Raw genomic sequence first — 26,155 nt, forward strand, 5'->3', positions numbered from 1 at the left:
AAACCACCAAATCTGTTACACACTCAGTTTGTTCATCGTCTTACATTTGTAGACTTGTCCAAAGATAAAAAATTTATTACCTCGGGGATTTAAACATTCTAGTGGTAGATTTTTTTTGGATGCACCTGAAAACGAATTTTAAAAATGCCTGTCTGTTACCACCTGCAATCACCCCACGTGCTGCTGTGATGTGGATACTACCTTGGTAGACCTGGACCCAGGTGGTCTAGGTGGGCCTGTTGTTCTGGTAGAGGGCCTAAGTCTTGGGCAGAAAAATGGGTTTCAAGCCTGGGTCCCGCTAACCTGGCCAAATGACACCTCTTAAACCAGACTTTAAGGAAATGAGACACAAACCACCCAGCAGCCTTGTTTTTCAACTACAGTTACCCCATTAACAGCAAAACTATCTCATTCTGGATTTTCTCCATCTCTGAGCAGCCAAGCTTCAGACAAGGTGCTCACATTGGCCCCTTTCACTTTGTCTGTCTTGGCAGTTGCAGACTCTCTAGGGACCAGGTTCTTGGGTGAGGATTAATATGCTGGGCATATATTGGAGCTAGAAGGGAAGGAAAAGAATGAGGATTGGGTGGAAAGAGAGGTTCAGTTGTGATGTAGTCTCAGCAAAGGTTCAACTGACCCCATGGGGGTTCTGAAAATGGGATGACCCTTCAGCTGGGGACAGGGTGATATGCCCTAATTCTCTTGCCACACCAATCTTTGGATGTGGGCTGTCCTTGGAGGAAGATGTAATATTGAGTGAGGGGGGATCTGTTCAGCTGAGGGCAATACCTACAGAGGGCTGGGAGCTAAAAGCATTCAGCTGGCAACACCCCTAGAAGCTGGGGAGAATAAGTCCTTGAACCAAGGCACTTTTCAGGCTCTTTGCAACCAACCCAGCCTCGCCTTTTTCTCCAGGTGGGCAGGGAAACTGGAGGCTTCTCATGCCACACAGCAGCCCCTCATTACAGAATGAGAGCTTCCACAAGTCAAGCCCCTCATTACAGAATGAGGGCCTCCACAAGTCAGGCTCAGGAAAAAGACACTAGGCAGGGAGGAAAAACCAAGCTGAGAAAAGGGAGTTCAGTTCCTCAATACTGGGTGGTGAGAACTTCCTCCTCATCTTTCCTTCTAGAGAAATTTGGTATTTTAAGAGCCCCTTGTCTGAGGCTTGGCTGCCAGGAGATGGAGAAGATCCAGAATGAGATTGTTCTGCTGTTAATGGAGTAACTGCAGCTGAAGAACGAGGCTGCTGGGTGGTTTGTGTTTCATTTCCTCAAACTCTGTCTGGGTCACTGGCGTGTTACATTAAGTTTCAGAGCTAGCTGTGTAGAGTAGAAAGAGTACTGGATGGAGAGAGAATAATAGTGCATAACAACAACACCCGTCACCATCACCACCACCACCATCATCATCATCAGTAACATTCACTGAATGTCTATATTCTTGACATGGCTTAACTTACCTGATTGAAACTCTCAACAACCCCTTATGAGATAGATTCACTCTTCCCCCATTTTACAGATAAATAAAGGGGTTTAAAGAGGTTAAGTCAGTTGATCAAGATTTTACACCTGGTAAATGCAGGGATGAGATATAGCTGCAAGATGCAACACTGAACTTGTTCCTTCCTTCTCTCTGGGCCTTGGGGATCCATTCTGTAAAATGAGGGTTTGAGCAGATGGATGGTGGCTTAACAATTTTATTTTTAAAAAATCATGGGCCATTTCTTCAAATGAAGCTGATCAGAAAGTGTAAGATATAAACAAGAACCAAGTGAGATTGCCCTGTTGATGTAAAGTGAAGGTATTTAGAATTCATTTACAAACCAGAGGGAAAAGAGCTTCTCTTAAGGTGCCTTCTAACTTTGTTGTTTCATGTTTCTGAAAATCAAATTTGTGGAAAGCTCAGAGTCTCTGTGGATGGGTTAAGGTGTAGTTCTTGATGCTGCAGTTCAAGGTAGCAAAGGTCCTCGATTGGAGACTTTCCACCATTCATCCCCCTCACATGTCAGGCTCTTATCGAACTGAGCACCTAGCCTGATGCAGAGCAGAGGGATAAAAGGAAGAAGAGATGTTCTTTCTTCCTTTTAGATTTTTGTAACTTTTGGGGAAAAGGGAGTGGAGAGGGAGAGACAAGTTCATGGGTCATTACAATGTTGAGTGATAAGTATTTTAACATAAATAAGTACAGAGCACTGAGAGAAGGGGCTTTTAATTCATACTCAGGATAGGAAGGCTTTCTGGCATGAAAAATGGGTAATAGAAAGAGCTAAAGGGAGTGGGGGACATGGGGCGAGGAAAACATTTCAGGGAGTGGGAGATGCGTGTGCAAAGCCACAGAAGAGCGAGTCATTGAGAAACTGTAAGCTGTGTAGTGTTACTGGGATGCAGTCATGGCCAAAGGCATTAGCAATTGACGGCTATCTATTTTATGGCCTTCTCCCTCTGCTCCCACCATCCTATCCTCTTCTCAATGCTCTATTGTGCCTCAGCACAATGAGGAGTACAAGGGGCAAAAGGTTGATATTTGGCAAGTACTTGGTTCTTGGTTAAATCCATCATAAGAACCCACACATACTTAGGTTTTCCAAGAAACTCAGCTCTTGCCTTCTTAATACAAACAGGAAACAGAAAACTGCTACCCATACTCAGTGGTAACCTGGACATTTCCAGATTGAGTAAATAAGATCACATCATGGGAGGAGAAGACATAAGAAAGCGTGGTGTGTTTCACTGCAATGAAAAGCAGCCTTCTAGGGGGAAGCTGGTCCGCACCCCTCAAACTCGTTCTCCCCCATTTCTCTCCCTAGTGTCTGATTCTTTCTGTTGCCTCTGTGACTCACTATTTCACAAGGTGGTTTACTTGTATTCCCTCTCCGGTGATGCATCATTACCAGAAAATAGTTCTCATAGCGCAGGGTGGGAAACCAAAAGGCAAGGGGTAAGAGAGAGTGGTTGCCTAATGTGTGCCTCATGAAAAACTGGTTGTGAAATCTGAGTTCACAACCCCACCTGCAATGCCCTGGATGTCTGATCATAGAGGCCTGGCCCTGTGTGCCAAGAGTGAGAGCCCATAGTTTGATGTCACAGAAAGCTGGGTTACCACAAACTTTATTTTGTCTGATATTCATATTACAAAACCAGCTTCCTTTTGATTCGTATTTATTTAGAATCTTTTTTTAATCTTTAATTTTCAACTTTCTATTAATTTATGTATGCCTCAGGAAAAGCACATGGTTGATTTAAAAAAAAAAATCATTCCCAATTCTCTGTCTTTTAACTGAAGAGTTTAATCCCATTATGATTAATGTGATTCCAGACTAGTGTGGATTTATTTCTACCTTCTGATTATGAGGTTTCAACTTATATTTACTTTTCAAGACTGTATTTATTTTTAAAGCAGTTTTAGGTTCCCAGGAAAATTGAGGAAAAGGCAGAGAAATATCCCATACACCCTCTGCCCCGACGTGCGCAGCCTCCTCCATCATCAACACTCCCTCCCACCACCAGAGTGCTACCTTTGCTGCCACTGGTGAACCCACATTGACACATCATTATCTTCCAACTCCAAAACCTACAGAATGTACAACACCAAGAGTGAACATCAGAGTTCACTGTAGGTTTCAATAAATGTATAATGACATGTACCTGCCATTATAGTATAACACAGAATAGTTTCATTGCCCTAAAAATCCTCTGTGCTCCGCCTCTTCATTCCTCCCTCCTCTTTAATTCTTTACAACCACTGATCTTTTTACTGTCGCCATAGTTTTGCCTTTTTGAGAATGTCATATTGTTGGAACCATATAGTGTGAGCCTTTTCAATTGGCTTCTTTCACTTAATAATATGCATTTGAATTTCCTCCATGTCTTTTCAAGGCTTGATAGCTCATTTCCTTGCAGTGCTGAATAACCCTGTATTCCATTGTCTGGATGTACGATGCTTTATTTATTCATTCACCTACTGAGGAACATCTTGGTTGCTTTCAACTTTCGGCATTTATGAATAAAGCTGCTGTAAACATCTGTGTGCAGGTTTTTGTGTGCACATAAGATTTCAACTCCTTTAGGTAAATACCAAGGAGTGTGGTCGCTGAATCATATGGTAAGGGTATGTTTAGTTTTGTAATAAACTGCCAAACGGTCTTCCAAAATGGCTGTGCCATTTTGCATTTTCATTAGCAATTTCTACTTAATCACATTTTCATCTTTTTTTGTCTTTGCTTTTATCTTCCTCCTTTTCCATTTTGTATTAGGTGGAGAGAATTTTTTTTTTACCTTTTCCTTCCCACCCACCTTTTCTTCTCTCCTTCTTCAGAAGTTATTGGTTCTATTTCTATTTTCTAAATAGGCACATTTGATTCTTACCATGCTTATGGTTAATCACTGTAATCAATGTAATAATTCATATAGCCCTTCCTGAGCAAAATGAGGTCCTCAGAACACTTAACCTCCAACCTTTCCCCCTTTCTAGCATTTATATTCTTTTTGTCTACCCACACTAGAGCCCCAACTCCAGCCCCTTCCTCTCTGTATTATGTTGTAAGCAATGTCACCTCCCTGATTCTCAGATTCTTCAACTAAAAAAGAGTAGAGGTCATAACATCTTCTTTGGAGGCTACTTGGATGGTCGGAAACAATGTACATGAGGTGAAAATGTTCCAGGCCATCCACGCATTTATTGTAAAATCTGCTAAAAGTTGAAGAAGTCAGAGAATGATTGCAGCAGGACAATAGGGAAGGACTTTTATTCTCCTTTCCTGCCCTTTCCTTATTTTGTCCTATTTGAACATGCTCTTTATTGTATAATCGATGTCTATTAGGACCTCACTTCCTGTCAAGGCGATGAAGTCTTACAAAGATCTATTTGCACTGAACTCTCCACGTGCAGGAAGTTACTGCCTTGCTCTCTGGACCTCCTGTCTCTTTTCTCTGAATCTTTATTCCCTCCTGTTCCTCTGTCTCTGACCCTGTCTCCATGTCTGTCTCTTCCACTGCCTGGCTCCTTCCTCTTCTTCACTTGCTTCTGACAGTCAGGGTTTCTGCCTTGCCCCATCTTTCTCTCTGTCCCTCCACGTCTTTGTTTTTCTCATCTCCGCTTCTCTCTCCCTCCGTGTCCAGGTCTCTTCCTGTCCATCCATCTCTCAGCCTCAGCCTAGCTCGGTCCTCCACTCTGATTCTCTCCCATCCATCTCCCTGGGCCTGACAGAGGCTCTTTGTCGAGTCTCTTCCTCTGTCTGCCCCCATCCGTTGTTTTCTCTGTATGTCGCTGGCTGCGCATGTGCCACTGTTTCTATCATTTTCTCTCCATCTAGCCATTGATCTCTGATTCCCCTGCTCCACTTCTCTGTCTCTCATCCCTGTCACCACCTCCCTCTCTGTCACTTTCTTATTCTCTTCCTGCCTCTTTGCACGCTCTTTGCACATCAGGCCCGGCCCCAGCCCAGGGTCTCTGGGCTCCAGGAAGCCAGCCAGGGGCTGTGCAGGCTGCGCTGTAACTCAGGAACTCCGCCAGCAATCATTTCATTAGGCAGGAATGGCGTTCCCATTACCAGATAGCAGGCCTGCTTCTTCCCCACCATGGACCCCTCCCCGCTGCAAAGCCCCCTTGCAACTTCCTGCTCGCAGCAGCCACACAAGGCCTCATTCTAATCCTCCAACTTGTCTGTTTAGTGTCTTTGGAGAGGGGAAAGGAGCAGAAAAGTAGCTTGTCTTTTATTTCTATTTGCCTTCTTTTTTTTCCTTCCTCCAGATATCCCCCTGGGGCACCGGCCTAGAACAGAGCAACAAATATTTACTAATTCCATTAACAGAAGAGAGTTGGAATTTTTTTTTCCCAAGCGAATATCCGAGGCCCCAAGTTCATGGTGAGCCCTCTCCCCCGCATGGCCCCCTCTCCCCCCACCTCCTCCCTACACGCCCAGGACTTATATATAGTTCACTCAGTGCCATTTCCCCAATTTTTTCTGAAGTTCAAGACAAGTTGAAGGGTCAAAAAGGCAAAGGGTGTTTTAGAAGTTTAGCAGACAGCTTTTGGTACAAGGAAAAGAGGGAGAGCTGGAGAGAGGGAAACAGGGTGAAGAGGCAGGAATCTGGCTCGCATTAAGCTGGGAAGTTCCAACCATTGATTCGCTCTGGAATTATGGCTTAAAAAAAATTGCAAGACATGGTTTATTCATGAGGGTTGTTTTTTTTTTCTTAAGTAGCGACCCAAAGTTACACTTTGGTTCACCTAGACAAAGACTCATCCTTCCTCTCTCTATGGATCTTTCAGGTAGGACTGGGAGTAAAGGGAGGGAGGATGGGAGACGATAGATTTTCAAGACAGTGAGTTCTGAGAACACAGAAGCATCTTCTGGCCAGGCCTATTCAATGTCTTTACCTTCCCTGCTTCTTAGGATAAACCAATGACAATTCTTTGCAAGGGGAAGGGAGATCTCTTATGGGAAGGGGGAACTTCTTCTGAAAGGGCAACTCCTGACCTCTGGTAAAAGAGGACGTAGGGGAAAAAATACGGGATTAGGCTGATGAATGCTACATTGGAAACAGGTTTAGTGATTGCATTCATCTCCTAGAGCTGCCCCCAACAAATGACCACCAACAGGCGGCTTAAAATGAGAGAAATGTATTCTTCCACAGTCCTAGAGGCCAGAAGTCTAGAATCAAGGTGTCATCAAAGCCACGCTCCCTCCGAAGGCTCCAGGGAGGAATCCTTCCTTGCTTCTTCCAGCTTCTGATGGCCCCAGGCATTCTTGGCTCATGCCTGCGTCACTCCAATCTCTGTTCCCATGTTCACATGGCTTTCTCGATGTGTATCAAATCTCCCTCTCCTTTCTCTGATAGGGACACTTGTCCTTGGGCTGAGGGTCCACCCTAAATTAAGGATGATCTCATCCTAAGATTCTTACATCTGCAAAGACCCTATTTCCAAATAAAGCCACATTCACAGTTACGTGGTGGGGGATGTTAGGACTTGGGCTTAGGTATTTGGGAGACACCATTAAACCTACTACAGTGATCATAGAGTGCTTCTCAACAATGCCACATGGGGAAGTCAATTAAAAGCAACCTGGAGCAACACAGCTGGAGAAACGCTTGGTGCTGAGTTCTTTCTCTTCTCTTTCCATCCTGCTTATTACAAGGAAAAAGCCTTAGCTGGGTGCTAGGGTCCTTGAACACTTTCTTACCCCCTTGTGAATCCTCCTTTTTAAGAAAGAGAGATGACATCCCTGGAAGTCAACCTTCAGCAGGTTAAATAAATCCAGTATTTATTATACACTTGATTCACATGACCTTCTATTTATGAAAATAGATACTGGTCTTCCCCTGATGTCATGACATGTAGCTTCCTTTTGGATTAAATTAAATTTGAGCAATTGATGAGCAATCGAGTTGAGAAAAATATTAAGTAGATAAATAATGGAAGTAGTACATAACCATGGCAAGTGTGGGTTTGCTGCACAGATTAAGGAAAATTGGGAAATACTGAAGTGCCATGCTGGTTTTCCACAACAGCCCAACACCTGTGAGGTTTACCAGCACGAGGGGGGTTAAGACAGGTTCAGTCCGCTGGAGTCTGTTGTTTCTCCTTGAACCTGAGCCACTATTTCTCATGTTTATAGGCATTGGGTTTCCCCATGAGATTTTATTTGGGGGTGGGAAAAACCCCCAAAGCTCCATAACTAAAAGAAAGCTTAACACATCAACCTTCTCTGTCATTTCACTTCTGTTTTACAGATGAAGAAATTAAGGCTCAGGAGGGAGGAAAAAAATAAAAGAAAGAATTGTCCAAGGTCACCAAGGCATCTGGACTCCCATATGTTGAGCTACTTCTGCTTGTGGGGCAGCTGCAATACATGAATTCTTCACTACATGAGTTATTGTATTAAGTCCTCAGAACAGCACTGTGAAATTGCTGGAATTTTACAGGGGAGGAAACTGAGGCGCAGAGAGGTTAGGAGCTCATCTGAAATGGCTGAGCTGATAAGGAGAGGAGCTGGGATTCCCACCCATATCTGACTGTCTTTCCATCTGGTGTATTTACTACAGCAGCCTATTGTCTTCTCTCACTGCATGCACACACACACGCGTGCATGTGCACACACGCACACACACACACACACACACACAAGGTTTTTGCACCAAAGCATTTGGCTGAGGACATGCTAAGTCCTGGTTGTTTTTGCAGGCTCTGTATTCACACACCTTGTCCACATGACACTTCTCTGTTGGATCTACTTGGAAGTTCTTGCAGGTGACAGCATATTTCTGGCTTATTCTGAAGGGTATTAAGTGTAAGAGAGACTTTCCTTCTTGGAGAAAGAAGAGGCACTGTGTGTAAAGAGAGAGATTTTGAGCCTAAGGGTGTCAAGTTATTGCTTTCTACTCTGGAAATTTCTAGACATTGGAAGATAATGAAATGAAGCCAATTATCTGGCTTTTTTATTTTAAACAACCAGATGTTGAGCCCTGACACCATGATCACAGGAGTGACCTGCCTCTGATGTGTTAGCTGCTGAGAGTCTACACTGATGACGCTGTTGTATTATTGTAGTTCCCTGGCGCATGCGCTTCCAGAAACTAATGTGAGCCATGAACCTCCTGTCCCCATAGCTAAATGCCCACACACAACATTATTCATACAACTCCTTGGATTTTATATATTCTTGGAAGCTCTCTTCTGAGTTCTGGTGTAAGATTCTCTTATTTACTAATCAGCTTGGGGACACTCCTGGATATTCCCATGGGTGACTACTTCAACTCACAGATGGAGAAACTGAGACCTGAGGGCAGAAGAACTCCCCCAAGTCCCAGGGATAGTTAGGACTGGAGGGTTTGGGTGCTATGTATGCCTTCTCACTATACCTACGGCTCACTGCCTCTTCTCACTGCCTTTCTCTGTGAAAGCTTAAGACATTTCTGAGTAGACATAGGCAGTCTGGGAGAACAGGACATTGGGAACCCAAAGGGTAGAGAATAAAGGATTCTGCACCAATCTCGTAGGTTTGAATCCAAGCTTCACCACTTACCTAAAGCCTTGGGTGAGACATTGAACCTTTCTGTTCCACAATTTTCTCATCAGTAAAATGGGGATTATATTAGCATCTACATCACAGAGTCATGCTGAAGGTTAAAATAGGACCCACATAAAGTTTTGAAAGAGCACCTAGCACACAGTACACATTCAATGAATAGTTATTCCTATTATCATCATTATTAGGATCATGATTAGATGTAGAGGGAAAAATGCCTCTTGTGATGTGGCGCAGACTCCATAGACAGGCTCATATGCGCCCTCTCCCACTCCAACTCAGCCAAGAAACATTTCACTCCAGGCACAAACTGATTTTGGTGTTGGGATGGTAAGATTCAGAGGTGCTTGGAGCCTAACTGGCTTAATCCATAATTTTTAGGCAGAGAAACAAATGTGTAGAGAAATCGAGGGATTTTTCTGAAGCTCCCAGAGCTATCTAGAAGCACAACCAGGTCTCCAGAACTTTCAACCTGGAGCTGGGACTCCATTCAATAGAGCACCCTCTCCTCCCACTACTTCAGGCTCATCTCCCTCAAAATGTAGTTCTGAAAAGAAGCCACCGGCTCTGTGACACCGAAGGGGTTAACTCAGAACCCTGCAGCTGGCTGCAGTGAGCTTCCTCAGTTCTGATTTTCATTTGCAAAACAAACAAACAAGAGGCTCTCTAATAACTCCCAGGCCTCCTTCTTTGTGGCTGAGATGCAGATTTTGTAAGAAGCAAGGCTTCCAAAGATCCCTAATTCCTATGCTGTTGTTGACAAAGGACTAAAGGCTGTTTCATGGCTAGTGAAAGCTTCACACGCTCATTCATTCATTCAAATTCATTCATTCACCAAATAATTACTGAAGACCTACCTCATGCTGCAGACATGGATACAGCCACCCTCCCAGCCCTCATAGAATGGATGGTATTCTTACAGTGTTTCCAGAGCTGCACCAACAGAGAGGCTAGCATGAGATAGGAACATGGAAGTATTCAGCAAATAAATGCCAGTCCAAGAGGAACATGGGATCATTTGGTTCAATGGAAGTCCAGTTCTCCAGGTTGAATTTCTAGTTTCTTGCCTGGTTCAAAATCACATTGGCACCCCAGATTGGCCATTCTTCTCATCCTCTCCTCCTTTTCCTCTTTTTCCTTCTTCCTCTTGTTCATGTTGTCTATCATGAGCTGAAAAATAAATCAAGATGATATATTGGGTACCCCCTTTTTCTAGATGGGCAGTGGAGGACAGAGAAAACAGTCTATGCAGCCAAATCTTCACAGGTAGTAAGTGGGGAAACAGGGTTTGAACCCAAGTCTGTAGGCCTCCAGATCCTAGGCTCTTCTCTTCTGGTTTATTTGTGTCATTTCCTTTCATTTGTCAGATCAAATGTAGAATAAGGGAGGTTTAAGGCCCACCATGAGTTTCCACAACAGCTAATATTTGGAGGAATTATAAATTCTGGAATGACAGCCACTTTAAGCTGCAATGTAAATGTTCTTCTTTAGAAACATACCTGAGGGATTGGGAAAAGCAGGTGGGAGAAATGCTAGCTATGTCCTTACATGGTAGAAGGGGTGAGAAAAGTCTCTGGAGCACTGCTGAGAGGGGCACTAATCTCATTCATAAGGGCTCCACCCTCGTGACTTAATCACTTCTCAAGGCCTTCTTTTCAAATAGCATCACATTGGGGATTAAGTTTCAACATAGGAATTTTGGAGGGGGGGGACATAAGATTTCAGTCTATAGCATCAATCAAAGCTTTATCTTCTCAAATAGATATTGTCTTATGTAATCAGGTTGAATTTGATTAGCACCTCCCTGTGTCCATTGAGTCCTATGGGAAGCAGATGGTAAAATGGAGTGAGAAATACAAGACATGTCTTAGGGGGTAATGCTTGTGAAAGATAAAGGCAGAGAAAACAGGAGTAGGTAAAAAGAGCCTCAGATCACAACGAAGATCCAACAAAGTCTGAACCAACTTAATGAGGACCTCCTCCAGAGCTGAGATTTCCCATTAGAGGAGTCCTGCACTGGGCAGAACCGGCCAGGCTCTGGTACTTCTCCCATGCTCAGTGTTTGGCTGGGGGCTCCTGAAGAAAGATGTGGCTTTGATTTAAAAGCTGCAGTAGATCTCAAAGGTGCTGCGGCTGAGGGCTGTCCACTGACTTCACTCCTTGCAGCTGAATGGCAAGTTATTTCTTGAAAGGAGACCTGAGTGTCACATCTTCATGGCTACCATACCCTTTTATACCTACTATATATGAAACACTGTATTAGGTCCTGGAAAGGGAGAAGGAAGGTAATACTTAATTCCTGACTTAAGAGAACTTACGGGCTGGGCGTGGTGACTCACGCATGTAATCCCAGCACTTTGGGAGGCTGAGGCGGGCAGATCATAAGGTCAAGAGATGGAAACCGTCCTGGCCAAAATGGTGAAACCCCATCTCCACTAAAAATACAAAAATTAGCTGGGCATGGTGGCACGCACCTGTAGTCCCAGCTACTCGGGAGGCTGAGGCAGGAGAATCGCTTGAACCCAGGAGGTGGAGGTTGCAGTGAGCCAAGATTGCACCATTGCACTCCAGCCTGGGCGGCAGAGCCAGACTCCATCTCAAAAAAAAAAAAAAAAAAAAAAAGGGAGAGCTTATAGTACAGTAGGGAAGATAGTCTTCCATGTATCTCAATAGTCTCATTCCTGGATAACAAACAAAATCAAACCTAAAATGTTCTTTTGCAGATAAAATGGCCTAGAAGTAGCCATTAATTCTTATTGCAATTAATGTAAAATCCACAGCATTTTTTTGTTAATAGAGAAGTAAAGTCAAGCAATAAGCTGGTGACATGTAATATGGGTCATAATTATATGCCACAGATACCTGTGAAATCTATTATTATACTAACAAATTGCAAAAATTCCTGCAAGAACGTGTTGGCAGCTGCCATGCCAATGCTTACCAGCTCATCGGTTGTTTGCAGGCTCTGCAAACGTATGAATATTGGTTAAAAAACCACACTTGATATTTGCTGAAGAATGCTTATTTTCAGATTTGACACTGCATTGCAGTGTGTATACTTTATTTAAGAATATATCAAATAAAGATCTCTACCAAATGGTACCTTGATTAAAAATCTATGGTGATAATAATGAAGATTGGTATTCCAGTTATCTAATGTTGCTTAATAAACCAGTCCAAGCTTAGTGCCCTAAGACAACAACTATTTCATTATGCTTATGGGTGCTGTGGATCAGGATTATGGATTAGGACAGCAGCAGGGTTGTTTTGTCTCTGCTATATGATGACCAAGTTTCATCTGGGAAGATTCTTAAAGGCTGGGGACTGGAAACATCTGCAGGTTCCTTCACTTATATGAGTGATGGCTAGGCTTAGCTCAGATATTGGATCAGAGAACTTACATCTGACTCCTCATTGTGGCTTGGACTTCCCCACAGCATGGTGACCTCATAATCTCTCCAGGAACCAGTGCTCCAGTGTTCTAGTGAACAAGGCAGAAGTTGCATGGCCTTTTATGACCTAGCCATGGAAGTCAGACAGCATCACTTCCACCATACTCTTTTGGTGAAAGAAGTCACAAACCCACCCAGAATTGAGTGGGGAGGATACAGACCCCACCTCTTGATAGGAGGAGGGTCAAAAAAATGTGTGGCTATTTTAAAGAACTGCCACAGTTGTTGATGATAGTTATCACCAGCTATGTGCCAAGCTTGATGCTAAGCTATCGTGCATTTATTCTTCACAATATCCTTGGGAATTAGGTACTGCAATCTTCATTTTATAGAGAGCTCAGGTGACTTTCCCAGTCACACAGCTACAAAGTGGCATATCCATGATGAATTCCCAGATCTGTCAGGTTCTATAACCCTTCACACTAGTCTCAGTTTCATGCCTGGATGTCACCTCACCCTGACTCCTATTCCTGGGCTGGGGCTGGCATAGGAGGAGAAGGCAATTGAAATAAAAAAATCAAAAATGAATTCAAAGCATTTCCTGGTTCATGAAAATAATGTAAAATAATTTTATGATTGCTTTTAGTCATATGCAAACTCTTAAGTTGAAAATACTATAGCAAAGTGGCCAGTGACAATGTTCCATTCATAATGTTCCATTGCCTCCTGCATTATATACGCTAACCTATGCTACCTAGTCTTTCATGCCCATCTCTAGATGGGTGATAGTGCCTTGAAGGGGTATTAGATGCTCTTCCTTAAGGAGATGGCAGGAGAGAAAATGAGGTTCAGACCCTAACTTGCTCTCTATTGTGCCTGCATGGAATTGGTCATGTGTGTCAGAACACCCTGGGACTCACTGTGACAGAGTCTGGAAGACACCTAAGCCTTGGTGGGAATGGGTCCCCTGCAGGGAAGATGAGAATGTCTCAGAGAAAGGAACCATAGCCTTGGTTTTGGTAGGTGGTCTGTGTCAGCCCAAGAGTTAGAGCGGACAGATCTGGGAGACAGAAGAGACTCAGTTAACCCCTCCCACCCCTTCCCTTATCCTGATGTCCACCTAGGCTGCACCTAAACATTTAGCATGGACATTGAAGGTGTTTCACTGTGCGTTTCTGCCACACTTCTGGGGTTTGAAGTGACTTTGGACAGCACAGTTTTCCTTTTCCACGTCCTAAGTTCATGACATCTCCTGAGATCCCAGCTGAGACTTCTCCTTCCCTACCACACTCTCGCATCCTCTGGATCCTCCTATGAGGCACCCGGTACACAGTAGGGGGCCCATTAATATTGAAAGAATTGTGCTTGGCATTCCACCACTTTGAAATTGCAGAGAATCTGTCTGCTTCACACATATTTCTGCTTCCTACCTTGGTCTGTGTTGTCCGTCTTGCCTCAGATTTACTCCTCACTCTCTGCCTGACCTTGATCCTTCCCACCCCTCAGGATACTTCAGATTCACTTGGGGCTCATTTCCCTCGAGAAGCTTTCCTTATAGCCAGTCTCCCAAGCCTGGGTTGAAAGGCCCTCCCTCTTCGCCCTCTGTTTACTCACCTGGCAGCATACTGCGATGCACTCATGTGCAGGAGGGTTAAATTTCAATTTCAGATGCTGTGATTCAGATGTACCCTGAAGAATTTAAGAAACAAAACATATCTTTCTTCAGTTTTTATATTTAATTTTGCTCTGGAGTGTCCATTTCCATCAATGGCATAAAAAATTAAATTTGCCAACTAGAGGTAACTATCTCTTTAATAAATATTCAGCCAATTCAAACTCCTGGTAAGGGCTGTATCTCCTTTTTCAAGGTGTCTCTGCTCTCTGCTTCATCTCCTGGGAGGCTTCTGGGTGTGGAATAGGATGACCCTCCACTGAGTCTTCACTGTGCTCTGCCATGGGAGGCTGGCTTTGCCTACCCACTAGATGCCATGCTGCCATGCCATTATTGACCCCTGATGTTGGCCAGGGTTGGAAGGTCTCCCACATTGTGATCCCAGAAAACACTGTGTTTCTGGCCTCTTAACACTTCCCACTGGGATGCATGAGAACTTAGATGCTACCACAAACCCTGGGGAACTGAAGGCCTCCTCTCAAGCCATGCTCCCAAGTACCTCTCAGCAATGTACAGCCTCCATCCCAGAGAAATGGGGCCACCACCCAGATGTAGTTAGATTTTCCAAACCTATATAGATGATTCTGCCTCCACTGACTCGTGTAATGGGGTGCAGAGTCTTGCTGGGGGTTGACCAGAGACTCTTCCTTCCCTGACTGCCCAGCTCTGAATGTACTTTCTTCTTTTCCTGCCTGCCTAAGAGTAACTCCCCTTATATCATACCCTCTTTTGCTGTTACTCTAGGTGGAAGCCACCTTTCCATTCTCTAGGGCAATCACTCTGTTGCTCTGACTTAATGGCAAAATCGATGTAGCAGAATGAGAAAGAGAGAGAGAGAAGAGAAAAGTACATCAGTGGATGGTAATACACATGCACACATTTCCTTTGTTACACATTGAACTCCTTTGGAACAGCTTGGTACAAGGAGGGTGCTCAAGAAACATTTCCGGAATGGAATCTTTATTTCCCAGATACTGTTCTTGACTTCTAGAGACTTCAGTACCTGGCCTAGAATGCTGTATACTGACTGTTGGCTCCATGTCCTAGTGGGGAAAATGGAAGGGATATAATAATAAGGCTGGGCACCAGGTTGTGAGCATCTAGTATATATCAGATATAGTACCAGGTGCTTTCATTAACTTATCCATAAGTTCACTCAACCACGCAGGATAGGCTTGATAATTTTCCTCTTACAGATGCAGCAACTGAAATTTGGAGAGGTTAAATTTGTTGTCTGAACATGCATTGCCAGTAAGTAAAAGGGCAAGGATTTGATCCCATGAATCTGGGACTCCAAAGCCCAGGGCCTTTTCGCTTGATCACAGTAGAAATAAGAGGTCTGCATGGAAACCCTCCTTTAGAACTGAAGAAAGACCTCTGGTCTCAGATGGTCATGGAACTCAATCCTTGTAAACCCCCATCTCCAGGAGGGCAGGCCTTGGAACTGCAGGTTAGAGTCTGGAATTCACTGGTGCCAAATCTCCGTTATATGGGACACACCATATGGAGCCTAGAATTCATCACAGCCTTTGGCAGGCAGCCTGGCCTGGAAATAACCCCAGAAGGCTATGTTTTGATCAGGAAACTTGCAGCTGCTTTTCAAAGTCATCTTTGGAATTTTTAATTTTACTTTATTTTTAGCAAACCTACATGCCCCCTGTTTTTCATCCAGGGTTCTGATTTCCTTGGTGTTCTGGATTACCACATAGGTACATGGCATGTGTTTGCAGAGATATGGAGAGGTCTGGAGAAGTTAGCACACCTCATCCAGCCAAGCAAGAAACAGGGGCCTCGGGAAAAAAAAAAAAAATCCCAAGTAACTTAAGTAAAAAATCCCAAGAAAAGTTAAGCACATAAACAGCTGTGGCCTCATCACTGAGCCTTAAGGTTGCAGTGGGGAAAAGGAGGGAGGACAAAGAGGCTCTGAGCATTCCAAAACATGGGCACAGCTTCTCTCCCGAAGGTGAGGCATCTGGGCAACTAGGCAGACAGCTCCATCAGGAAGGAGAGCCCATCTGCAGAGGCCAGTTTGCCATGGGCCTTAGTGGGATCCGTAGGCTGCCGAGAGCTCTCAATTTTTGATTTTTCCAAGTGTTTCACCAGATCCCCATCATGCTGGGGCCAAATTCTTGAAAGCAAAGCCACATTTGAATTCTCCAAAGTAAAGCCACGTTTTAGGCTTTGGCTGCAGGGGCTTGGAATCAGGCCACTCTGGGACTTGAGAGAACAGCAATTCCATTTTTGAGGTTTGAGGAATCCTAGAGTTCCCCAGCCTGGGAGAAAAACTGATTTCAATCTGGTTTAATTCCTCATTCCCCCACCTCCATTCCCCACCACACTGACCTGGAGTTTTGGACGGCATACATAGCTCTCAGCATATTCTGATTTGAAGGTACTAGGAAGTTAATCAATGAAGGGCCAAGCTTTTTCTCGCTGGGGTAAAACTTCAAGATCTCATGAATACTCCAATGGAAATGATGTATATGTTTTATTCTTGTCATCCCCCCACCCCTTCTCCTTCGAGCATGGCAATCTTTCTGCAGTTGTGTCTACATGACTGGTTCAGACAGGGAAAAAAGAGAGAGAAAAAGAAGCCACATGTAAAATTCAGAGTTTTGTTATTTTCTTTTGCCTACACGATACCACACAGATTGTGTGGTTGACTTATTTTTAACTGAGTCTTTGTGTGAATGAACCAGGCTGGTCAGTTGCTTGGGCAATATTGAGATCAGAAGCAAGATGATTAAAGGCACCAAAAGCAACCACTAATTTGACCAAAGACATCCCACAATAGCTAGACAAAGACATGTCAGTTTGGACTGTGTATAGACGTGGCTTGCCTCGAAGTCTGGTGACCAGCATTAGAACACCACCAAAATGAACCAAGTACACTTGGTACTTCTGGCCATCAAAATAGCTGAACCCTACCATTCAATCTGCCAGTTTAGCTTGTTTGATCCAGTTTTCAAGAAAGCTAGGAGAAAATGCTCTGTGTGTGTGTGTGTGTGTGTGTGTGTGTGTGTGTGTGTGTGTGTGTGTAGGGAATTTGGGGGGCATGTAAAAGGAAAATGGTTGGAAGTATAATTATGACTGTTGACTTTAATGATCAATTAAGTTGACCATGCAAAAATCCAACTACTTGTTAGTTGATTGATTACAAAGTGGCCAGTACAGCCAGTTGTATAATTTTTTGCTCCTCATTTCTTTGAAGCTGAGAAATCTCTTGTCATACCTCCATTCATGTATGGCTTGAGTAGGTTATGGGTTGAATTGTGTCTCTCAAAAAGATACATTGGAGTCTCAATCTCTGGGACTTCAGAATATGATCTTATTTGGAAATGGGGCCATTGTAGATGTTATCATGAGATCATGCTAGTGTAGGGTGGGTCCCTCATCAAAGATGATTGGCGTCTTTATAAGAAAAGGAGAAGAGACAGAGAGACAGATATACCAAAGAAAATATCATGTGATGATAGAGGCAGAAATAGGAGTGAAGCAGCTGTAAACCAAGGAATTCCAAGGCTTGAGGGCTACCACCAGCAGCTAAGAGAGAGGCATTGAACAGATCGTTTCAAAGTGCGGTGATACTGATTTCAGACTTTCAGCCTCCAGAACTGTGAGACACTATATTTCTGTTTTTTTTTTTTTAAGCTACCTAGTTTGTGATTCCTTGTTATAGCAATCCTAGGAAACATATGATATGTCGGTAAAATAAAGGAAAAGTCAAGAAATAAAACATTCAAAATTATAAAATATTAGAGCTAGATGAGGCTTCAAAATTCATCTCAGCCACATTTTTTCACATGGATTCTGCACTACTCTAATCCTTCAAGATAGTACATAAGATGCAGATTCCATGTTTGTCATGCAAATTTGGAAAATTCTCCATATCATCACCTTAGAAACAATAAATGACTTCAGTAAGTCAAAGCCACTGACAAGTCCTGCAGCTGGGAAACTTCTTTCACTCTGAACAAGGCAGCTTTTCCAAATATCTTTGACAATGAGACACTTCTAGACAAGATGCTTATCTACTTCCCATGAAACTAGTCTTTCAAGGATAATACTTTGGAACATCCAACTTTTTCTTTTTATAGATAAAGAACTTGAGAACTAGAGACAAAAGGAACTTGTTTAAAGTTATACAGTGTCATAGCCTGAATTCTAATTGTCCTATAGCAAAGACTGCAGTCATCTACCGTGGGCCTCCTGGCTGAATGAAGAATCCCTCATTCAAACAGCCAACTCTGCCCTTATGTGACTTTATGATCTTCAGAGAGTCTTGCCTTCTGCCAGGTTTCCGTTTCTTCACTTGGAAATTCAAGAGCCTGGACTAGTTCATTGTTATGGACTACATGTTTGTGTCTCTTACAAAACAAATATGTGGAAACCCTCATCCCCAATGAGATGGTTTTGGAGGTGGGGCCTCTGGGAGGTAATTAAGTTTAAAAGAGGTCAGGGGGGTGAAGGTCCCATGATAGGATTAGCATCTGATATGGTTCGGCTGTGTTTTCACCCAAATCTCATCTTGAATTGCAGCTCCCATAATTCCCATGTGTTGTGGGAGGTACTCAGTTGGAGATGATTGAATCATGGGGGCGGTTCCCCTGTATTGTTCTCATGATAGTGAATAAGTCTCATGAGATCTGATGGTTTTATAACCATCAGATAACTTTCACTTAGCTCTCATTCTCTTCTTTTGTCTGCCACCATGCAAGACATGCCTTTCACCTTCCACCATGATTGTGACGCCTCCCCAGCCATGTGAAACTATGAGTCGATTAAACCTACTTCTTTGGTAAATTGCTCAGTCTTGGGTATGTCTTTATCAGCAGCATGAAAACAGACTAATACAGTACCCTTATAAGAAGAGAAAAGGACCAGAACTCTCTCTCCATCATGTGAAGATACAGCAAAAATTCAACTATTCACAAGTCAGGAAGAGGTCCCTTCCATGAACCTAACTAACCATGCTGGCACCGTGATTTTGGAAATCCTGATTCCAGAACTACGAGACATAAATTTGTGTTGTTGTTGTTGTTGTTTTGCTTCCTTTATTTATTTATCTGGTTACATATACATCAGGAAAATTTGTGTTGTTTAAATCACCTAGTCTGTGGTACTTTGTTGTGGCAGCTCAGGCCGACTAAGACAGTCATTTCTAAGATCCCTTACAGTATGAAGATTCTGTGACTATTGATCTCGCCTGTATGTGCCTAAAAGGTATAATTTATCCTTGGATGAAAATCTCTATCTAAAGGGCCAAATTATTATTTTGGTCAATGATGTATTACACTTCCCTTGTCCATTTCTTGTCTTGGCCCTGTCAGCAAATTCAGGGCTGATGAGTTAATGTATGTGAAAGTGCTTTGTAAATGGTCAGGCCTTGTCCAAATAAAAGGACTGATTTTTGTGTTATTAGGTTGAGAGCATTGCAGCCAAGCTGAAGGTGAAGTGTACCCACTATCCTGTTGGCATGGGTGTACAATATTTGGGTATGTGCATGATGAGTGTAGTGAACATGTCCACGTGCCCATGTATGTTTCAGTTTAACTGAAAATTTAAGAAGGAGCTGAGCATTTTTTTTTTTTAGACAGAGTCTCACTCCGTCACCCAGGCTGGAGTGCAGTGGCGCGATCTTGGCTCACTGGAGGCTCCGCCCTCCGGGTTCACGCCATTCTCCTGCCTCAGCCTCCTGAGTAGCTGGGACTACAGGTGCCCGCCACCACGCCCAGCTAATTTTTTGTATTTTTAGTAGAGATGGGGTTTCACCATGTTAGCCAGGATGGTCTCGATCTCCTGACCTTGTGATCCGCCTGCCTCAGCCTCCCAAAGTGCTGGGATTATAGGCATGAGCCACCACACCCAGCCGCAGCTGAGCAATAGTTTTACAAACATGTGTTCTTGGAGTAGGCTGCTCAAAGCCACAACCAGACTGTAATACTTAACACCTGTGTGGGCTTGGGTGCGTAATTTATTCTCTCTGTGACTTTGTCTCTTCTTCTGGGAAATGAATATAATATTAATTCTTAATTTCCTGGGTTCATGGGAGGATGAAATGATGTCATGCATCTGAAGCCCACAGCCACATATGCTGGCTATGTAGATGCATATCCATTGCATGTGCATTTTATGTATGAAGCATGTGCAAATGTCATGTGCCTATTTGTGTTTCCTTTTATATTTTGCAAATTGCTTTATTCCCCATTGTTTGGCTTATGTTCCCAGAGGAAGCCATCAGAAACAAAAATAGAAGATGGCATCTTGAAAGCATAGCATTGAGCACTTGGGCTTTGGAAGACACTTGAAGGGTTATCTTTCCCAGACTTCCAAGGGCTGCATTCCCTCGTCAACATCTTAGGATCATACATTTGTGACCACTGCTTAGGACTTTAAAGTATGATTCACAATGGCCTGCATTGTGAATTTCAGCCAATGACCCAAAAGAACAGCTTTGCCTTAAGTAGGATTAAACCTTCCTCCGTGCTAGGGAAAAATTAAGAATGTGAGGAAACAGTTGCATTTCAGGCCACTCAAACCTTTCTGTCTCAGGCTCTGTCCTTGGCACGCTACTGATGAGTTTGCTAGAGAAGAGAAACGTTTGAGTCCATTATTTTAAAAGCAGCAGAAAATAGACTCTGGAAAAAAAAATTGTGCATTGGCCACAGAAACTTAATGGCCCATTTTGATCTCTGCCTCCTGCCTGGCTGAGGGTGTCAGGAGCCATGCTCTCAGCTTGCAAAAAAAATGTCATAATGAAGTGTTCAAGTAATGGAGAGTTAATGGAACTGGGAGTCTGAGTTATAACAAAAGGGCCTTAAAAGAGAGGTGGGGTATAATTTATTAACAGCAATATATGAAGCAGGGAGCCTGCAACATTTATGAGAAAAGAAAATGGGACCTTTTACAAGATCCAAGGTTTCTACTCTTCATGGGATGGGGAGACACTCAGTGGAATGATCCAGGCACCTCCCTTTTCTCTGTTAATGCCCCAAGCCCTGTTCCTCAGGGAACACTGGCATTTCTGCTAAGTATTGAGGATCCAAGTTACCTGCTCTGCTTCTCCCTGGGATGGAGAAATTTCTTTATGATAAGGATGTTGACATCTCCATCAATGGAACATGGTTCTAGTAACTTCCAGTGCTTGTGAGCATTTCTTTCCTAATTTGGTACATTAGTCAGGATTCTGTTGGCTGTAAGATGTAGAAGCACAATTTTCAGTGACCTAAGACTGACAAAAATGGTATGTGAGGTTTTTTTTTTTGGATTCCCCACGAAGCAGAGCCTGAGACAAGGAGGTAAGTGTAATTTGTTTGGGAGATGATCCGAGGAGGTCATGGCAAGGGAGTGGAAAATGAGGCAGGAAAGAGAAGAAAGTCAAGAAAGGGCATCGTTGTTAAGCCAATCATAGTGAGGGCAACTGGAGCATTACCCCCTGGGAAATGCTGGCTGACAGCGAGTTATCTCAGTTGAGGGCCACGGGAACTGGAGAAGTTATTTATTCAATTCCTGCAATAATTAGTTGAGGGCTGTTGCTGTCTTTTTTGTTTTTTAACTGTTACATAGTGTTTGTGCACATTTATGTGGTACCTGTGATATTTTGTTGCATGCATGGCTGTGTCATGATCAGGTCAGGGTATTTAGGGCATCCATCATCACCTTGTGTATTTGTCATTTCCATGCACTAAGAACATTTCAAGTCCTCTTTACTAGCTATTTTGAAATATACAATACACTGTTGTTAACTATGTCACCTTACTCTGCTATCAAACACTAGCACTTATTCTTTCTATCTAAGTATGTGTTTGTTCTCATTAGCCAACCTCTCTTTATCCCTTACCCCTATGTACACACCCTTCCCAGCCTCTGGTATCTGTCATTCTATGCTCTACCTCCATGAGTTCCACTATTTTGGCTCCCGTATATGAATGGGAACATGCAATATGTGTCTTTCTGTGCTTAGCTTTTTAAGTCTCTGGTACATCTGGATTTTTCCACATGATGATGAGAATATTTCTATGTCCAGGGGCTGCAGAAGGGACACTCAGACAAAATTACAGGCATTAGTACAGCCACAGAGTTCATAAAGGACTTTCAGCATGTAAATTGACTGCCAAAGAGACAGTAGATCAATCACAGCATGTAGCAAGGAGAGGTAGGTATTAATTGCCTTAAGTGGTTGAAAGTTCAAGTTTGGGCTGGCTTCAGGCATAGTTAGATCCAGGGGCTAAAGAAGCAATAGCAGGACTTGGTCTGTAGCACTTTATCTTTGGTTCTTCTTTATTTGGCTTTGGCTCTATTCTCAGGCAGGACTGCCCTTGTGACGGTGTGTTGACTGCCAGTCGCTCCCAGCTTATATCCGATTCGGCAACCCCAGTGAAAACAGAATATTTCCCCACCTCAAACAATTTCAGTAGAAGACCTGGGATTTGTTCTTATTGGTTAGTTAATAGTAAGGCATTTAACAATTAACTTAATCTGTCTGGGATCCACAAGTCTTCATCTGTACAAGGACACTGCAACACTGCCTTCAGCTGGAATCATTTAGTTAAAGGTGAACTCCACTCTACCTTCTTCAAGGATCTTTCCATATTTCATGGCACATTTGTGCAAACATTATTTCAAATGTTATCCTTTGACTAGTTTGGTTCCTCTGTCTATATGAGATCAACCTAAATAGTGCTCCCATTCCTTGCTCAGCTTTTTCTTTGGCACAGATGCCCTTTCACAGGCACCTCTATGCTCTAACTCAGATGTGGCCTCTTGGATGAAACTATTACATTGGCAAGAACTGTTTTGATAACAAGTGGCAGAAAATTTGATTAAAGTTGTGTTAATATACATATGCATTTACCTACCTGTATATATACATGTGTATATGTACATATGTATATTAACATGTATATTAACACAACTTCTACTAAAATTGTTTGAGGTGGGGAAATATTCTGTTTTCACTGGGGTTGCTGAATTGGATGTAAGCTGGGAGCTACTGGCAGTTGATGTACCATCATATGGGCAGTCCTGCCTAAGAGTAGAGCCAAAGTTGAGGAAAGAAGAACCAATGATAAAGTACTACAGACCAAGGCCTGCAAATGCTTCTTTAGTACTTGGATCCAACTATGCCTGAAGTTAGTCCAAACTTGAACTTTCAACCAGTTAAGGCCATTAATACCTACCCCTCCTTGGTACATATGCACTTATCTACCCTATGTACATCTGTGTGTGTGTGTGTGTGTGTGTGCATGCGTGCACGTATAGGGGTTTGTGTGTGTGTATTACCTACCATAAAGTTACAGGTATCCATACAGGTAGGTAAGTACATATATATATAAATATATATAGAGAGAGAGTATATAAATATATATATATAGTATATATATACACACACACACATATATATTGTAATATACACACATACTCCTATATACCTATATAAATTTACTTACATGCATATGTTCACTCTCACATTTGCCCGTGAGTTCCTTGAGGATACATATGCTCTCACTGTTTTTAATATGCCCAGCATGGCCAGGTGCGATGGCTCACGCCTGTAATCCCAGCACTTTGGGAGGCCGAGGCGGGCGGATCATGAGGTCAGGAGATCGAGACCATCTCGGCTAACATGGTGAAACCCCGTCTGTACTAAAAATACAAAAAATTAGCCGGGCGTGGTGGCGGGCGCCTGTAATCCCAGCTACTCAGGAGGCTGAGGCAGGAGAATGGTGTGAACCTGGGAGTTGGAGCTTGCAGTGAGCCGAGATCGCGCCACTGCACTCCAGCCTGGGCGACAGAGCAAGACTCCGTCTCAAAAAAAAAAAAAAAAAATGCCCAGCATATATTGCACACAGCCTAGCATACATTGGCTGTACAAGAAATCTTTGAGAGACAAAGGAGGAGAGAAACAAAGAATAAAGGACTCAATATTAAGTTCTATACTTCCTTCCAAGCTGACAGTTTGGAACTGGATATTGTACTGTCACCATGCAACATACTAATGTTGCACTTTCAACTCAATATGTTCCAAACTGAACTTACCATCTTATTTTCCAGACCTTACCTAGCTCACCACATTCCCCACCTTGCTGTCATTGACTTCATGACATATTTGTATCTTGGCAACTTACCAGAGGTCTAATCTGGTGGTCCTAGACCCCGTGTGTCAGAAGGTCCATGAACTTCTAAAAATCACATAACATTTTTAAATGCACTTGTTCCTATGAATTGACTTGAGGAATTGGGTCCATGGATTTCATCAGACTGACCTAAGAGTGAGTCCTGTTTCTCTTTCTGAACTATTATGGATGGAATTGTGTCCCTGAAAAATTCCTAGGTCAGCGTCCTAATCCTCCAGCACCTCAGAATGTGAACTTATTTGGTAATCAAGTTAAAATGAGGTCATGAGCGAGGGCCTGAATCCAGTATGACCCGTGTCATTATAAGAAGGAGAAATTTGGAGATGGACACACACATAGGACAACATCATGGGAAGATGAAGGCAGAGATTGGGGCAATACTTCTATTAGGTTGGTGCAGAAGTCATCGCAGTTTTTGCTCTCAAAAGTAATGGCAAAAATCACAATTATTTTCATTACTTTTACACCAACTTAATATAAGCTAAGGAATGCAAAAGATTGCCAGCAAATGACCAGAAGCTAGAGGGGAGGCATGGAACAGATCTTCTCTCACAGCCTCAGAAGGAACTAGCCCTACTGACACCTCGATCTCAGACTTCTAGACTCCAGACTGGTGAGACAACATATTTCTGTTGTTTAAGCCACCCAGTTTGTGGCAATTTGTTACGGCAGACCAGCAAATGAATACAGGATCTCTACAAAATGCACTCACCTTTCAGGCAGGCCAAGAGGATTGTTTACTGTCAGAGCTCTAAGCCCGGAACTTACTCACACTCCAAAAAAGGGGCATGGAAGTGGGAGCGAGGATGGGGTCACGATCCCAAAGTCCCAGAGCATCTTCTCCACACATTCATGAGAGTCAGGCACAGGTTTTTAACTCATGCCCACATTCAGGGGGCCATCATCCTGAGCCTGCACCCCCAGAGAAAGTGAGGCCCAGGAATTTGTGAGTTTGTGGTTGCCTGTGTTACCGAATATCCATGAACTGCAAAATGGCACCATGACCTAATGAAGTATTAACCCTGCCTCATCACTGCACATCAACCATGAAAGCAGGCTCTTCTTGGCCAGGGCTGTTTCAAGGAGATTTAGGAATATATTTGAGGCTTCTGAAGGATAGCTGGAAATTAGGGGATCTTCAAATGGACATCCAAGAACTCAGGACGGGAGACATGGACGAGAAGCACCCCCTGATCTGCCTGGGGTCTCCAACATGCTGTTCTTCCCTCCCACCCCTTTCAAGGGCTATCCAACATTGGAAAGAATAAAAACTCAGAGTCAATAGATCTGGGTTTACATCAAAGCTTTACTCATGAGACATGAGACAAATGACTTAGTCCTTCTGAGCCTCAGTTTTCTCCTCTGTAAAATGGAAATAATCATTGTAGATGCTTCACAGAGTTATGAAAACATAATGGGATTCTATCTATCTATCTATCTATCTATCTATCTGGAATGAGAATGCACCTGGCTCATAGTAGACACTTGTTAACTTGAAGCTGCTTTATTTTTGTTGTTGATTTCTTATTGTGATTTTTTGTGACATTAAAAGGCAAAGTTTACTTTCAGAGCTCCAAGCCTGAACTAACTCACACACCAAAAAAGGGGCACGGAGGTGGGAGGGAGGATGGGGGTAAAACTAATAGTTGTCAGCCTGATCCCATTGATCTCTTCGCTCTTCAGAAAGTGGGAAAGTAGGAGTAGGTAATTCAAATAATCACCATTTATTGCCTGCTCTGGGTTAAACATGTTATATGTATCATCCCAATATTTCTAGCAACAGCCCCCTGGAGTAGGTACTATTGGCCTTATTGAGGAAACAGAGGGTCAGAGAAGGTAAAAACCTTGCTTGTGTTCCACAGTTGCTGGGAACTGGCAAATCCAGGATTTGAGCCTTGTTCACAGGACACCAAATGCCATGTTT

At 43.1% G+C, this 26,155-nt stretch overlaps 1 long non-coding RNA gene across 2 annotated transcripts in view; it reads right to left on the bottom strand.

The window, feature by feature from the left end:
- LOC107967797 (uncharacterized) overlaps nt 1–12,509 on the bottom strand; it is a 63,362-nt gene extending 50,853 nt beyond the window's left edge. For both annotated transcript variants that reach the window (XR_010148160.1, XR_001708509.4), the window contains exons 1-2: nt 12,433–12,509; nt 9,952–10,201 (exon numbers count right to left, since the gene is read on the bottom strand). This is a non-coding gene — a long non-coding RNA (uncharacterized LOC107967797). The remainder of the gene's footprint in view (nt 1–9,951; nt 10,202–12,432) is intronic.
- Nucleotides 12,510–26,155: the final 13,646 nt, after the last annotated feature.

The sequence above is a fragment of the Pan troglodytes genome, chromosome 10, assembly GCF_028858775.2.
Source record: "Pan troglodytes isolate AG18354 chromosome 10, NHGRI_mPanTro3-v2.0_pri, whole genome shotgun sequence".
Classification (NCBI taxonomy): Eukaryota; Metazoa; Chordata; class Mammalia; order Primates; family Hominidae; genus Pan; species Pan troglodytes.